Source organism: Eulemur rufifrons, chromosome 7 (assembly GCF_041146395.1).
Source record: "Eulemur rufifrons isolate Redbay chromosome 7, OSU_ERuf_1, whole genome shotgun sequence".
In the NCBI taxonomy this organism is placed as follows: domain Eukaryota; kingdom Metazoa; phylum Chordata; class Mammalia; order Primates; family Lemuridae; genus Eulemur; species Eulemur rufifrons.
The window spans coordinates 3,019,044-3,033,844 of NC_090989.1; positions in this window are offsets into that span (position 1 = coordinate 3,019,044).

Consider the following 14,801-nt stretch of genomic DNA (forward strand, 5'->3'; position numbering starts at 1 on the left):
GGACCGCAGCTGGGGCTCCCAGGGGCTCTGCCCAGAGAGGACCGGCCGTGCCCCCACCCTGCCGGGACCTAAGGCCCGGAGGGGGCACCGAGCGGGGGAGGGCTGGAGGGAGGAGAAGGGGCCCACCCCATGCTGTCATCCTCCCCCGCACCCTCCCACCCCTGAGACAGTCTGAAACCTGAACACACCACAAACTCAGGAATGGAATCTGGCTGATTCGTGAGCTGGGGCACAGGAAGGGACGTTGCTTCCTGTGCTGGCAGGAGAGAGCCTGTGCCCTGGAGCCTGAGGTTCGAAACTGTCCCTAACCTCGCTTTCCTCGTCTGCGTGGTGCACGTCTTTGCAGTGGCCACCGGCAGGGCTGTGGCACGGCAAGTGTAAGGGGCACCCGGTGACTGGGTCTGAGGGACTCTTTTGGGAAGGGGCTGTAGTGGTTGAATGGTGCCCCCCCCAAAAGAAGATATATCTACACCCTAGCCCTCAGAACCTGTGCATGGGAACTTATTTGGAAAAAGAGTCTTTGCAGATGTAACTAAGGATCTCGAGATGAGATCGTCTTGGATTATCCGGTGGCCCTGAATCCGGCGACAAGTGTCCTTATAAGAGAAGAGCAGGAGAGCTGAGGGCGATAGGGGAGGAGACAGACACAGAGGAGGAGAACACGTGAGGACAGAGTGACGGGAGACTAGAGTGACGCAGCCATAAGCCGGGGAGCACGTGGAGCCCCGGAGCTGGAGGAGACAGGAGCCTGCTGACAGCTTGACGTCAGCCTGACGGCCTCTAGAACTGAGGGAGTAAATGTCTGTTGCCTGCAGGCACCAATGCTCTGGTCATCCGTGGTGGCAGCCCCCAGAAGCTCACATGGGTGACGTAGCTGAAACTGCCAACAGACGACCGAATATGCCCACCCAAAGGCACAGCCTTCCCCACCTCCTGTGCAGCCAGGGCACCACGTGACGCAGTGCAGAGAGAGGACGGGGTGGGCTGGGGGCTGCGGAGAAAGCTGCTCCTACAGAAACTGACTCAGCTGGCACGTGCCCACGTGCCTTTGCCCTGTGCCCTTTGCTGCCTGGAGACAGAACTGAAGGCTAGGGCAAAGCAGCTGTCTTGCAACCATGAGGCAATTAGGCATTTTGGCTAAAACCCTACTGGGGATGGCCATTCGAAAAAATAGAAGGGTCCTGGGTCCCTGTTGGCATGTGGAGCCTTGTAAACTCTTACTGGCTGGGAAGAGACTGGTCCTCCAGGGCCGACCAATTCTTTGAGAAGCCAGCCTTTCACATGCAAACTGACCAATCAAGTCTATATACCAGCCACCTCCCTTATCTAACTCCGGTACAGTAAGCCGGTACCACCCCTGCCCTAAACCATCCCCGGGGCCAGGTACCAGGAAACTAGAGACCTAGCCTATAGCCCACAGCCTGCCAGAATTATTCAAACTAGCCAATCCTAAACTGTTCCCCACTCCCATTCTGCCTTTTCCGTGGAAACCCCAACAAAGGCTCCAGCCTATGCCTTCCTGTCTCTCCTTTCTGCCTCCACTAAACCTGGTGCTTCCCCCTGTGGCCCTGCGTGGCGTGCCATGCCCCTTTCAGGACGTGTGGGTAGTAAATTCTTCTTTCGATGGCATTGGCCTCTCTGGGTCATCACTTAGTCACCTCCATAAGTTACATTCCTGAGGGCACACATGAGACCAGCTTCTACCTCCAGACTCCTTGCTGGGAGAGAAAAACACTTGGTTGAGCCACTGAGGCCAAGCCACCTACACACACAAAATCTCCACATCAGCCTGTGTTGGTAAGCCTTGCTGGCTCTGACCAGGAGACGCCACTTGGATTCCCGCTAGAGGCCCAACTTCGGTTCCTATCCCGGGCTAGCCCTCTCCCACTGTGTCTTCCTTCCCCTCCCGCTCGGGTCAGCCCATGTGTCCGTGCACACGAGCACAGAGGCCGGCACACGCGTCCCCCAGCCCACCGCAGGAAGCCTCGGGGGCCGCATCTTCCCTCTCCTGGTGCTCTGGCTGTGAAAACACCAGGGACCCTCATCAGAGTCCATGTGCCCATCTGTGCAAGATGTCTCCATGCTCCAAGACCACAGCATCTTAGGAGGGAGATGAAACTGTGATGTCAATGTCAGCAATGCTGTGGCCACCTTGCTGGGAACCTTCTCTGTCTTCTACATGCGTGACCACTACCCCTCTGAGCCTCACAACAACCCTCGAGGAGTTGGAATTGACACCCATCCCATTTTACAGACAAGGAAGCTGAGGTGCTGGAGATGTCACTGTGTCAGTCGCAGATGGCATGGGAGTCAACAGCACAGCTGGGATGGGGTCTCCATGGTGCTCCGGAGAGGCAAGCTCAGGGCAGCTGCCACTTGAGTTCAGGTCATACCAATAGGAGGCGAGCCATGAACACCAGCAGACTCTATATTACTGGGATAATAAATTAGATAGGGAAGGCCAGGGGCACCCCCATGACAGCCTTGGCCGATCCCTGTAGATGGAACCTCCTGGATTTGCAGGTTTGGTTCTAGGCTAAAGAGTAATAAGAGCAGTTTTGATGGGCTAAGACCCCTCCATATGTGAGTGGGGCACCCTGCCAACCTGCTCAACAGCCCCCACGCAGGCACCAGGGTCCCTATTAACAGATGGCGAAGCTGGGTCTCAGAGAGGCTAAATAACCTTTGTAGGTCACACACGGTTAATAAGGGACAGAACCGAAATTTGAACATCAGAGTCCAGGTTCTTAACATTAGGCTAACTAGACTCTAAAATGTACCTTAAGATTCATTTAAGGACTTATTTAGTTTCATTCCAAGGCCATTTGTCAACTCTACAGTAAGTGCTAAATGCATTTGCCCCAATTAAGGAGCCCACATCAGCATGACTTTGAACCATATACTATCACCAATACTCCTGCCACCATGACTGCCACCACCATCACCACCACCGTCACCATCATCACCATCCCCACCACCACCACCATCACCACCACCACCGTCACCACCGTCACCATCATCACCATCACCACCACCATCACCATCATCACCACCACAGCCACCACCACCATGGCCACCACATCACCACCATCACCACCACCACCGTCACCATCATCACCATCACCACCACCATCATCATCATCACCACTACCATCACCGTCATCATCACCATCACCGCCACCACCATCACCACCACCACCACCACCATCACCACCACCATCACCATCACCACCACCACCATCACCACCACCACCACCACCATCACCACCACCACCACCACCATCACCACCACCACAACCACCGCCACCACCCCCACTATTAATACTAGATGCACTGCTATGTGACCACCATCATGACCACCACCACCATGAATGTAAGATCCATCATCACCCCCATCACCACCAATGACAACCGCTTGCCCTTCATACTTCCTGAAGCTCAACAACACAGGGTGAGTGGGTCTGTGGTGGGAGGGGTTTAACCCCAGGGCTGGGGCTTCAGGTGGGAGAGGAGCTTCCCACCACTCCCTGCAGGAACTAGGCCAAGTTAGAGTGGGGCAAGGATTGGGGCAGAACCAAGGCAAAGAGGCCAGTCTAACCCTGGATAACACAGGTCACACTGCAGAGCTGTGCCGTGGGCTTGAGTGCTGCCCCAGGGGGGCTCAGCGTGTCCTCTCTGACTAGTGCTCTACCAGCAGCCCAGGGCAGCACCAGCCCCTCCTCAGTTCCCCACAGCAAGCTGACATTGGCAATGCCCCTGGCACCAACGTGGGGGAAGGCTGGCTAAGGGGGAGTCAGCCTGCCAAGGAGTGCCTGTCCCACAGCACTCAGGGACTTGCTCTGCCTGCAGGGACTTCCCTCTCCCTCTCCTGGAACTCCTCTCTCTCTCTCTCTCTCTCTCTCTCCCCTCACCTCCTGTTTTTCTCTCCTTCTCTCCTCCCCTCCCCTCCTTCCCTCCTTGCCTCTCTCTCTCTCTCTCTCTCTCTCTAGAAAAACCCATGCAAACTGCCTGACAGCCAGGGCTGCCCTGCAGGACCCGGCACTGCCGAGAACTCCCTCGCAGGCGCTGTGCGCCACCGCCCTGCTCACATCCTCCTCCCACATCCCAGTGACCCAGTAACTCCATTCCACCTGGGGGTGGGGACATCCCACTTCAAGGATGAGGCACAAAGGCTTGGATGTCACAGGTGACTTATTCAAGGTCACAAGGAGCCACACCTGCCACATTTCTGCTCCACCCCAGCAGCCACACTCCATGGTCCTGGGAGCCGGATGAGAAGTGAGCGCGCTGGGCAGTGGCCAGTGGGGCACAGGTGGTCACAGGCCATGGTGGGGCCAAATTCTGCCTCCCAGAGTGGTCGGGGAGGACAACCCTGGGAAGTGGGCCATAATGTCATCTGTAGAGATGCATTCCTTGGTTTCTACCACACTGTCCTGTTGCACAGGTCGACAACATATACATTTTCCAAGAAGACTCATAATCCAGTCGCATCATCCCTGCCCCCCCTCCAAGGTCAGAACAGCACGAAGATAGATGAACACCTGGGCCCTTCAGTGATTTGGCCACACAAAGCAGGTCAGCCCCCGTCCACCCCCCGTGAATGACGGCCGACACTCTCAGCCCAAGCCGGGCTGGCACGGGGCAGGCCTGGGACAGGACTGAGTTTCTTCTCCTAGGCCTGACCGGGGCAGGGGCCAGAACGCCAAGGCCTCCCCAGGCCCTGCTCTAGGGCAGCGGACCCCATGAACAATGAACAACGAATTAGCACCAAATGCCTCCTGTCCCCAAAGCATCCCTCCTGGGACACCTGGGGAAGGCCCCTCCCATTCTATCCCAGAGTCTGCGTGCCCTGGACCTGGTCTAGCCCAGCTCGCTCCTGTTCCTCGGGGCCACCCCTGCTGTTCCAGTTGCCCTGGGGCTGGCATCTGGAGGGCTGTGGGCAGGTGACTCAGACTCACCTGGCAGCCCAGCCAGAGCCTGGGACTTCTCCATTCGAACTTTGATTTCTTTCTGTTCCTTAAGATCTGGAAAGTTCTCGCAGGTAACACAGTGATGTGGTCTCTGGCGTTGACCTTCAGTGGGAATAATTCCACCTGCTCATTTCCTGGGAGCAGGTGTTTAGGGGCCGAGGAGAGAGGGGTGCTGGCCCTGAGTCCCCGAGAACGTCACCGCCTCCACCCTCTGCTTCAGCCACTTCATCTGGGCTTAGATCAAAGGCCGACAGAAAATTCTGCAAGTTTCCAGTACAAACGAGGCTTTAGCAGAGGCACTTTCTGAAAAGAGCAAAACAGATTTAACTAAACTTAGGGTGCCACCTCCCCATACACAGAATTCATAGGAAAACTGAGAAAACCCAAAGGCAGTTGGGTTTCCATACACATTTTTAGACAGTTGGCTATTTATACATGAACTCAAGGAAAAAAGTTTTCTTCTCGAGGCAGAAAATTCAACTCACCTCTCAGAGCCTAGGAAAACCAATTATCATCTCCCTCCACAAACGGGGGTTCTTTCCCCCAAAATGCTAAGGTAAATTTAAAAAAATAGTTAACTTAAACAGTCATTCACAAAAGCTATTTTAGACCCTGCTGTGCACCCAGCCCCAGCGGCCCTGCCCGGGGTCTGTGGGCGGGAGACACCGCAGGGCTGGCCACAGTCCCCGCCACGCCACAGCCACGCACCGACCAGGCTCCTCAGGTGTCTCCCGTGGGTCGGTGCTGGCTGGATCCATTTCGTCTGAGCAAGGAAAGATCTCCCCCCGAAAGTTCTCTGGAGTGCCGCTGACATTACCCTGCAGTGGACAATGCTTATTTTGTAGTGAAAATTGTTTTTCTTGTAATTCAGGGACACCGAGGATGCTGAATGAATAAGGGAGTTTCCTCCTCCCAATTGCACGAGTATTTTACGAACAGTGGGAAACGCATTGTACCCAAATAGATCGTGACTGAGGGTCCCGAGGAGACGGCGAGCTTTGCTGGGAGAAATACTAACCACAAAGGGGTCTGCACTGATCGCGAGTCGCTAAAGGCTGCGGGCGTGTGCTGTTCCCGGGCGGGTGCCAACTTCCAGTTTCTACGAGTGGTGACCGGACCACCGAGGACTCAGCCTCTGCGTCCTCACTGAGGTGGCTCTTCTGTCCATGCCGCTGGCTTCTCTGATCTTTTTGCTTTTTCAGGCAGAAGCTGTTTTCCGCCTTGGGCCGGTCACAGGTGCAGATGGTGAAGGCTCCCTGTCCACTGCCCGTTCCCTGCCAGCCCCGCCCGCGGCGCGTCCACTGCGCGGTGGGACTGACGCCACACCACCGAGGCAGGGCTGGCTGCGGGAGTTGGAAAAACGCTTACTGGGCACCCCCGGTGTGCCGAGCCCACAGACACTGGAGCCCTGGAGCCCTGGGCTCTGCCCTGGCCGTGTGCACAGTGGGCGAGGCACAGCTGGGAGCACTTCCAACAGAGGACGCACGGTCCCGCAGCACGGCTTGGCGTGGGAGACTTGCTGCAGGAACACCCAGGAGGGGTCGGGCATGCAGACACGGGGGCAATCCAGAGATTTTATACGGTTTTTAGCAAGAGCGTGGCCGGCTTGCTACATGGCAGGGCGCCAGGCTGGAGGCAGACCAGGGAGGGTGGTGCTCATTCAGACAAGAGGTGAGGGAGGCCTAAGCGGGGCGGTGGTGGTAGGCATCGCGGCAGGGGGATGCGAGCAGGACCCCCAACCAGAGAGTGAAGAACAGCATCATGGAACTGCTGGTTAGGTTCGTGCTGGAGCCACCCCACGCCAACTCCTACCAACAGTGGATGTTTTCATGTTTAAGAAGGCATAGCTAAGCTCAAATGCAAGCTCAACTTCTTGGGGACCCTGAAAAAGAACAGAAACTCTCAATAGGAATCTGAAATTGAAGGCACAGACTGAGGACTTGAGAAGGCAGAAGCAGCAGGGCCACCCCCCTCGCCCAGCCATGGCAAGGGACAGCAGAGGCTCTACTTCCAGACGGAGGCTGCAGCCAGGCTTGCTGCATGACCCACGAGCTTGCAGGGGCCAGGACTGAGCTATGCAAGACTTCTCTGCCTGTAATTGGGGGCCAAAGAGAAGCTGCAGCCTGCAGGGGATAGAGACAGCCATGCAACCAGCACCCGAGCCTCGCCAGCCAAGAGCTTCGGTACCCCAGGGGAGGAAATCCCAGCCTACTAAGGTAAGACTCGGTTCTGAATTGTGAACACATTGGAGGCCACTGAAACTTCACACACAGCGGGGGCAGGTGATGGGAAGGAGACAAAAGCAAAATAAAACAGAAAACACCTGCTCAAGATGAATTTAAACCTTCAGAACACCTGAGAAAAACCAATGTCATAAAACCTAGCTAATAAACACCACGAACGTGAGACATTAAAAAATAAATCAATCAAAAGAGATATAACATTATATGTTTAAAATCCTGAGAGATTTATAAAAAAAAAAAACAAGAAGACTATTGGTCAAAAACAGAAGAATACAGGAAGAACCAATTAAAAATGCTATGCTAGGAATGGGGCCAGGCGCAGTGGCTCACACCTGTAATCCTAGCACTCTGGGAGGCCGAGGCGGGAGGATCATTTGCGCTCAGGAGTTCGAGACCAGCCTGAACAAGAGTGAGACCCTGTCTCCACTAAAAATAGAAAGAAATTAGCTGGACAACTAAAAATATATAGGAAAAAAATTAGCTGGGTGTGGTGGTGCCTATAGTCCCAGCTACTCGGAAGGCTAAGGCAGGAGGATCCCTTGAGCCCAGGAGTTGGAGGTTGCTGTGAGCTAGGCTGACGCCACGGCACTTGAGCATGGGCAACAGAGTGAGACTCTGTCTCAAAAATAAATAAAAATGCTAGGAATGAAAAATGTCATGAAATTTTTTAAAAACCTTAATGCGTGGGATAAATATCACACAAAGAAGAAAGAATTAGTAAATTGGAAGTTAGTGGTGAGAAACTGATCAAGAAAACAATAGAGATATCAAGAAAAGGGAAATATGCAAGAAAAGTTAAAAGATGTGGAAGCCAGATAGAGAAGATTTAATATATGCCTACTGGAATTTCCAAGTGTAAACAATACACGAAATAACAGCGTGGGACTGTAAAAGGAACTAATGGCTAAGAATTCTTCAGAACTGATGACGTGAGTACTCAGACAGGGCACATCAACTGCCAAATAGGACAAATAAAAATAAACATCCATGATAATGAAAAACAAACAAAAAATCTTAAAAAGCTGCTAGGAGAAAGATAGATTTCCTACGAAGGAGAAACAATTAAGCTGCCAAGAGACTTCTCATCAGGAACGATATATGCCAAAAGACTTTAAAGTGATGTCTATAATGTGCTGAAGAAAAATAACTGCCAACGCGGAATTTTATACCCAGCTTCCTATTCTTCACAGCAAGGATGGACTAAAGTTATTTCGGAAAAACAAAGATAAGATGTGTTTACCTTTCACAGATACTCAGTAAAAAAACTAGTTCAAGACAGACTTCAGAATTGCAGAATGGCTCAGGAATTGAATGTAGCATGTACCATGAAAGGTAGGATGAAGTAGAGAGCTAAAACAAGGCATTTGATTGAAAATGGGGTCTCCTTTGACAAAGATTTCCTCCTTAACCAAACCTTAGTCAGACTCCTTTGGGCCCTCTTCTCAACTAAGCCTCAACCTTGACCTTCTATGTCCTTGGACTGCTGAGTCCAGTTTTAGCAAGAATCTTGTAAAGTCAGTTTAATGGGAATCTCCCCATCCTTGATATCTGATCAAATTCCTCATTCCCTACTTTGATATGTGAGTCCTTGGCCTGCCTTTACTAAGAATACTCCTACCCTTGATACCTGCTGAATTGTGTCTCCCTAAAATTTATGTTGAACTTCTAACCTGTAGAACCTCAGGATGTGACTACATTTGAGATAAGGCTTCTACATGGGTGATTAAGGTATAATGAGGTCATGAGTGGCTGTAATTCAATATAATTGGTGTCCTTATAAGAAGAGGAAATTAGGAGACGCAGATATGTGTGCACCCAAAGAGAAGACCACATGAGGACATAGGAAAAGGCAGCCATCTAAAAGCCAAGGAGAAAGGCCTCAGAAGAAACCAAACCTGATGACACCTTGAACTTGGATTTCCAGCCTCCAAAGTTGTGATAAAATTAATTTCTGTTGTTTAATCCACTCAGTCTGTGGCATTTGATTATAGCAACCCTAGAAAACTAATACAATGTCTAATTAAGTTCCCCTTAGTAGTTTTCCATCCACCAACCTTGTCACTCTGTTCCTTAGCTATAAGTCCTCAGCTGTCTTTCCTGTATTCAGAGCTGAGTTCTGTTCTACACTGAGGTCTCTCCCCCATCACAGCAGTTTCAAGAATTATTATTAGTTACAGTAGGCCTGGTGCAGTGGCTCACACCTGCAATCCCAACACTTTGAGAGGGCGAGACAGGAGGATCACTTGAGGCCAGGCATTCAAGACCGGGCTGAGCAACATAGCAAGATCCTGTCTCTACAAAACATAAAAAAATTTGCTGGGCACGGTGGTGTTCACCTGTAGGCCCAGCTACTCGGGAGGCTGAGGCAGGAGGATCACTTGAGCCCAGGAGTTAGAGGCTGCTGTGTGCTAAGATCACACCACTGCACTCTAGCCAGGGAGGCAGAGCAAGGCCCTGTCTCAGAAAAAGACTATTACTAGTTGCAGTAAGTGTGATAATGGAATTGTGATCACCTGAGCAAATATCCAGTTTTTCAGAGAGGCCAACTAATACATAGGAGTAAAATAGCACGATGTTTGGAATCTGCTCTCAAAATTCTTCAGCAAGAAAAGAAAAATGAATTGGTGAAGCAAATATGCCATATTATTGATAATTGTGGAATTTGATAATTGTGGGTATATTGGTTTCATTGAACTACTTTTTCAACTTTTGAATACATTTGGAAATTTCATAAAATATTAACATTGTGCCACTCTTACATTTAATTTTTCTGAAGACTTAATCATAAGACATGTCAGGATTTTTTTTAGTGTCTCAAATCTTTTTTGTGGACACTAATTATCACCATTCCTTAAAATAAATAGGCAGCTGAATAGGATAGTTCTCAACTTCTGAAATGCCGTGGAAGTTTAATTCCTTGTGGACAGAGAATATACTCTGTGTCATTTAACTCTTTCTAAATTTGAGAATTGTTTGCTAGTCAAAATACGATCTACTTTGGTAAATGTTCCATATGCACCTGAAAACAATATTTGTTTTGCTTTTGTTGGGTGGAGTTTTGCATAAAGGTTAATCAGATAAAGCTGATTGATAGTGTATCAAAGCCTTCTATCTTCTTACTAATTTTCTATTTCTATTAATCATTGAGAGAGAAGTGCTGAAACCTTCAGCAGATTCCTATTTATCTTTTCAGTTCTATTATCATTTTCTTCATGTATTTTGAAGGTTTGTTTGGGTATATACAAATTTAGGGTTGTTGTTTCTTGGTGGATAGATTTGTTCTTTCATCATCCTGAAACATCCCTCTGTACTTCCGGTAATACTATCCCTTTCCTACAACCTACTTTGTCTGACGGTGTAGAGCCACTCCGGCTCCCTTGCGATTCATGTTTCCGTGGTGTATCACTTCCTGCCCTTTCACTTTCATTTCTCAGTCTTTGTATTTAAAGCCCACTTCCTGTAATTAGAATATAATTGGATCTTGATTTTTTAATCCAGTCTGACAATCTCTGCATTTTTTTTTTTTTTTTTTTTGAGACAGAGTCTCGCTCTTTTGCCCAGGCTAGAGTGCCACGGCATCAGCCTAGCTCACAGCAACCTCAAACTCCTGGGCTCAAGCGATCCTCCTGCCTCAGCCTCCCGAGTAGCTGGGACTACAGGCATGTGCCACCATGCCCGGCTAATTTTTTCTATATATATTTTTAGTTGGCCAGATAATTTCTTTCTATTTTTAGTAGAGATGGGGTCTTGCTCTTGCTCAGGCTGGTCTCGAACTCCTGACCTCGAGTGATCCTCCCACCTCGGCCTCCCAGAGTGCTAGGATGACAGGCATGAGCCACCATGCCTGGCCAATCTCTGCATTTTAATTAGAGTATTTTAAACCATTTGCATTTGATGTAATTATCACTATCGTTGGGTTTAAGTTTGCCAACTTGCTATTTGTTTTCTATTTGACTCATGTTCTTTCTTCTTTCATTTCTCTTTTCCTGGCTTATTTCAGATTAAGTTTTTAAGGATTTCATTTCATCTCCACTATCGGCTTATTAACTATAATTTTTTTGTTTTTTTCTTAGAGGTTACCCTTAGGTTTACAATATGTATTTTTAACTTATCACAGTCTACTGTCATATAAGATTATACCTCCTCGTGTATAATGTAAGAACCATACAGTAGAATTTCTGCCCACCATCCTCCATGCTATTGTCATGCATCTACATGTGTTATAAACCCACTGTACATTGTTATTGCTTTTGTTTAAACTCTTATTACTTATTAAGGACATTTTTAAATGAAACTGAATTTATTTAATATCTACTACTTCTGGTGCTCTTCTCTACCTTCTGAAGTAATTTCTGGTATCCCCATCCTTCAGTGTGAACAAGTTCTTTTATTACTAATATTTATTGATGAGCAAGTACACTGGTGAAAAAAAATTCAGCTTTTTTGTGTCTGAAGAGGTCTTTGTTTCATCTTCATTTTTGAAGCTCTTTTGCTAAATATAAAATTTTAGGTTAATAGAGTCTTTTTCTCTCAGAACGTTAAAGATATTACTGTCTTCTAGCTTGCATTTTTCTAAAGAGAAGTCTGCAGTCATCTTATTGGTGTTGCCCTAAATGTAAGGCTTCCCCCCTCTAGTTGCTCTTAAATTTTTCTCTTTATCACAGATTTTCAGCAACTTTATTATGATATGCTTTTATGTGTTTTTACCCTCCTTGTGGTTTGTTCTACTTCTTGGATCTGTGAGTTTATGCTTTTTATCAAATTTGGGACCATTATATTTCCAAGTTTTTTTTCTGCTACTGTTTCTCACTCTTATTTTTTTCTTGAATTCCAGTTACATGCATGTTAAGCAACTGGCCCTGGGGCTCTGCTCATTTTTTTTTAAGTCTTTTTTCTCTATATACTTCCATTTGACAGATTTTGTTACCCCGTCTTCAAGTTTGCTGATCTTTTCTTCTGCAGTGATTAATCTGCTGTTAATTCCAAACAGTGAATTTTTCATTTGCAAAGTTATTTTTCATTTCCAGATATTCCATTTGTTTTTTTAACATTCTTCTTTTCTCTTCTGTTTATGTTCATGTTTTCTTTTACATGCTCAAATATATTTATAATATGTGTAATAGCCATTTAAAATTCTTTATCTACTAATTCTATCATTCCTGTCATTTCTGGATCTGTGTTTATTGACTGATATTTCTCCTAGTTATGGGTCTCAATCTCTGCTGCTTCTCATATCTCATAATTTTTTATCGGGTGCCAGGCATTTTGAATGTAAAATTGAAAAGTGTATGGATTTTTTTTCCTTTTTGTCTTAGCTTAAAGAGTGTTGACATTTGTTCTGGAAGGCAGTAACGTCACTTGCAGGTGAGGCTGATCCTTTTAACATGTGTTTTTAAGTTTCCTTATGATGGATCTCGAGTAGCTTTTAACTCTAGGGCTAATTTATTCCCACTACCAAGGCTTGATCCTTTGTGCTGTCTGTTGATTGCTTTAAGTGTTTTACGAGGGCTCTAACTAGGTAGATGGAATGCAAGTATCTCCCAGCCTGATGTGATTTCTGGGAATTGTTCGGCTAATGCCTCACTGTTCTTTGTCCACCTCATGAAATTTCACCTACACATGCACAGATAGTAAAGACTCAGAGAGACCTTAGGCAGGTATTTGAATTTGTGTATTTGAGTATCTTCCTCCTCTCTGGTACTCTGCCCCCACCTCAACCCCCCCAAAGCCCAGTGTTGTCTTCTCCTCAGCTCAGCTGGACCACCGTGCTCTGCGTGGGTCCCCCCCACCCCTGCACCTGGCAGTATGGAAATTGCCTCCAGGAAGAAAACTGAGTTGATTGTACAACTCATTTCATCTGTTTTCTTTTTCTTGGGGATCACAGCCCTGCAAAGTCTGTTGTCCTGATACCCAAATCCCGTAGTTTCATATGCCTTGTTTAGTTTTCTAGTTCTTTCTGGAAAAACGAGAGCTAGCATAAGTTCCATGCCATTTACTCCTTCATAGCTGCCTACAGAAATACTGAAAACTGTTTTCTGTGTTTTTAAAACCATTTCACTTCTTTGGGACTCCTTAGAATTGTAAGTTGAGAAGATTCAAACAGACGTAGCAGATATGTATGAAGCACCTGCCGGTACCAGATCTGGGGAGACTGACCAAGATAAGCGAGCGTCCCCCGGGTCTGGGGAAGAGGGAACACATCTGCGTGTGGTCAGCCAGGAACAGAAGCCAGTCATGGTCGAGAGCAGAACAAATGAGGGATGCACACAGAGTTCCTTCTAACTGTAACCATCTGTGGTTTTGTTATTGTATATGAACATATTTATTTACTCCCTCCCTCTTTTAAAAATTCAAAAAGTAAAATGCAGAATTTTCAAACACATAACTCTAACTAAAGTGGGATGAATTGGGATTCCCAGCTGATCATACTCCTGGAAAAGCCACATTTCTGAGTAGAGTAATCTAGGTCTATCGTCAGCCCAACAACCACTGAAGCACTTCAGAATTCTAGGATTAAAGAACTTTCATCTGAGTTAGTAGATCCTGGCAAAGCCAATTTCAGGAAAGTTTGATTAGGTCTAAAGACAGTTGTGTTTGACATTTGCCTGCAACCACAGCCCTTCCTAAAGGAAGGTTCCCAGCCCACAAACCCTTCCGAGCGGCAGACCAGGCCACCTTGGCCCATGCCTTTCTCCTCTAGTTGACTGGCCTCGAGCGGACACCTGACTAGAACAGCAAATCTACGTGCCTGCCAGTGGCTTGTAGAGGGCCCTACTGGGGAAAAAGTCCTTTGCTTAAAGGAAAATGAGCTAATAAACACCAAAGGTGCAAGACATTTGGTAGCAAGAACTGCAACACAACATGTGCTTAAGGAGATGGGCCATAAGCTCATTTGGGGACCCCACATAGACAGGGACACGAGAGGCCATTGTTTGCGGAAGTACAAGTTAGGGGAATGTACAAGATAGAAAAGTGAGAAGAACACACCGGCTGGTAGCAAGTGGAGACAGTGCAGGCGTGTGGCGCCATCTCCACGGCAGAGCCTCCCGCTGCCCCGGCACTGGTGCCCGTGCTAGAGCGACAGGGCACTGTCAGCATCGCTCTGCGTTGCCAGGAGGCTCTGCCGCCTTCATTCCTCCACGTTGTCTCTAAAGTGATCTTCCCTCCTCTTGAGCTAATGTGAGTCTCATTTGCATCCAAAGAAACCTAACACATAAAACAATCACCATCCTTCGGAGGGGTGCGAAGACTGGGCGTGGGTGGTCTAGCAAGATATGAATTAACTGTGGGTGGTTTTGGCAAAGTGGAGGGCCAGGAAGGCTTTGGCGGAAGTGTGGCCAAAGAGCTGTGTCTGATTCGCAGACGTATTTAGTGTGACTTGTACAGCACGTCCTCAGTGTAAGCTGATAAATCCTGGTATCTTGCTTCTCTCGACGAATCAGAAACGTGGTAAAACTCGGCTTGCGTTCCCCTGACAACAGTCATCTGGAGCTGAGAGGCGGCGACTGCTGTGTATGGGGCAGGGTCTCTACACCTCGCCACATCCCCACCACCCACACAGGGTGCCACGTGGGCCTGAACACGTAAC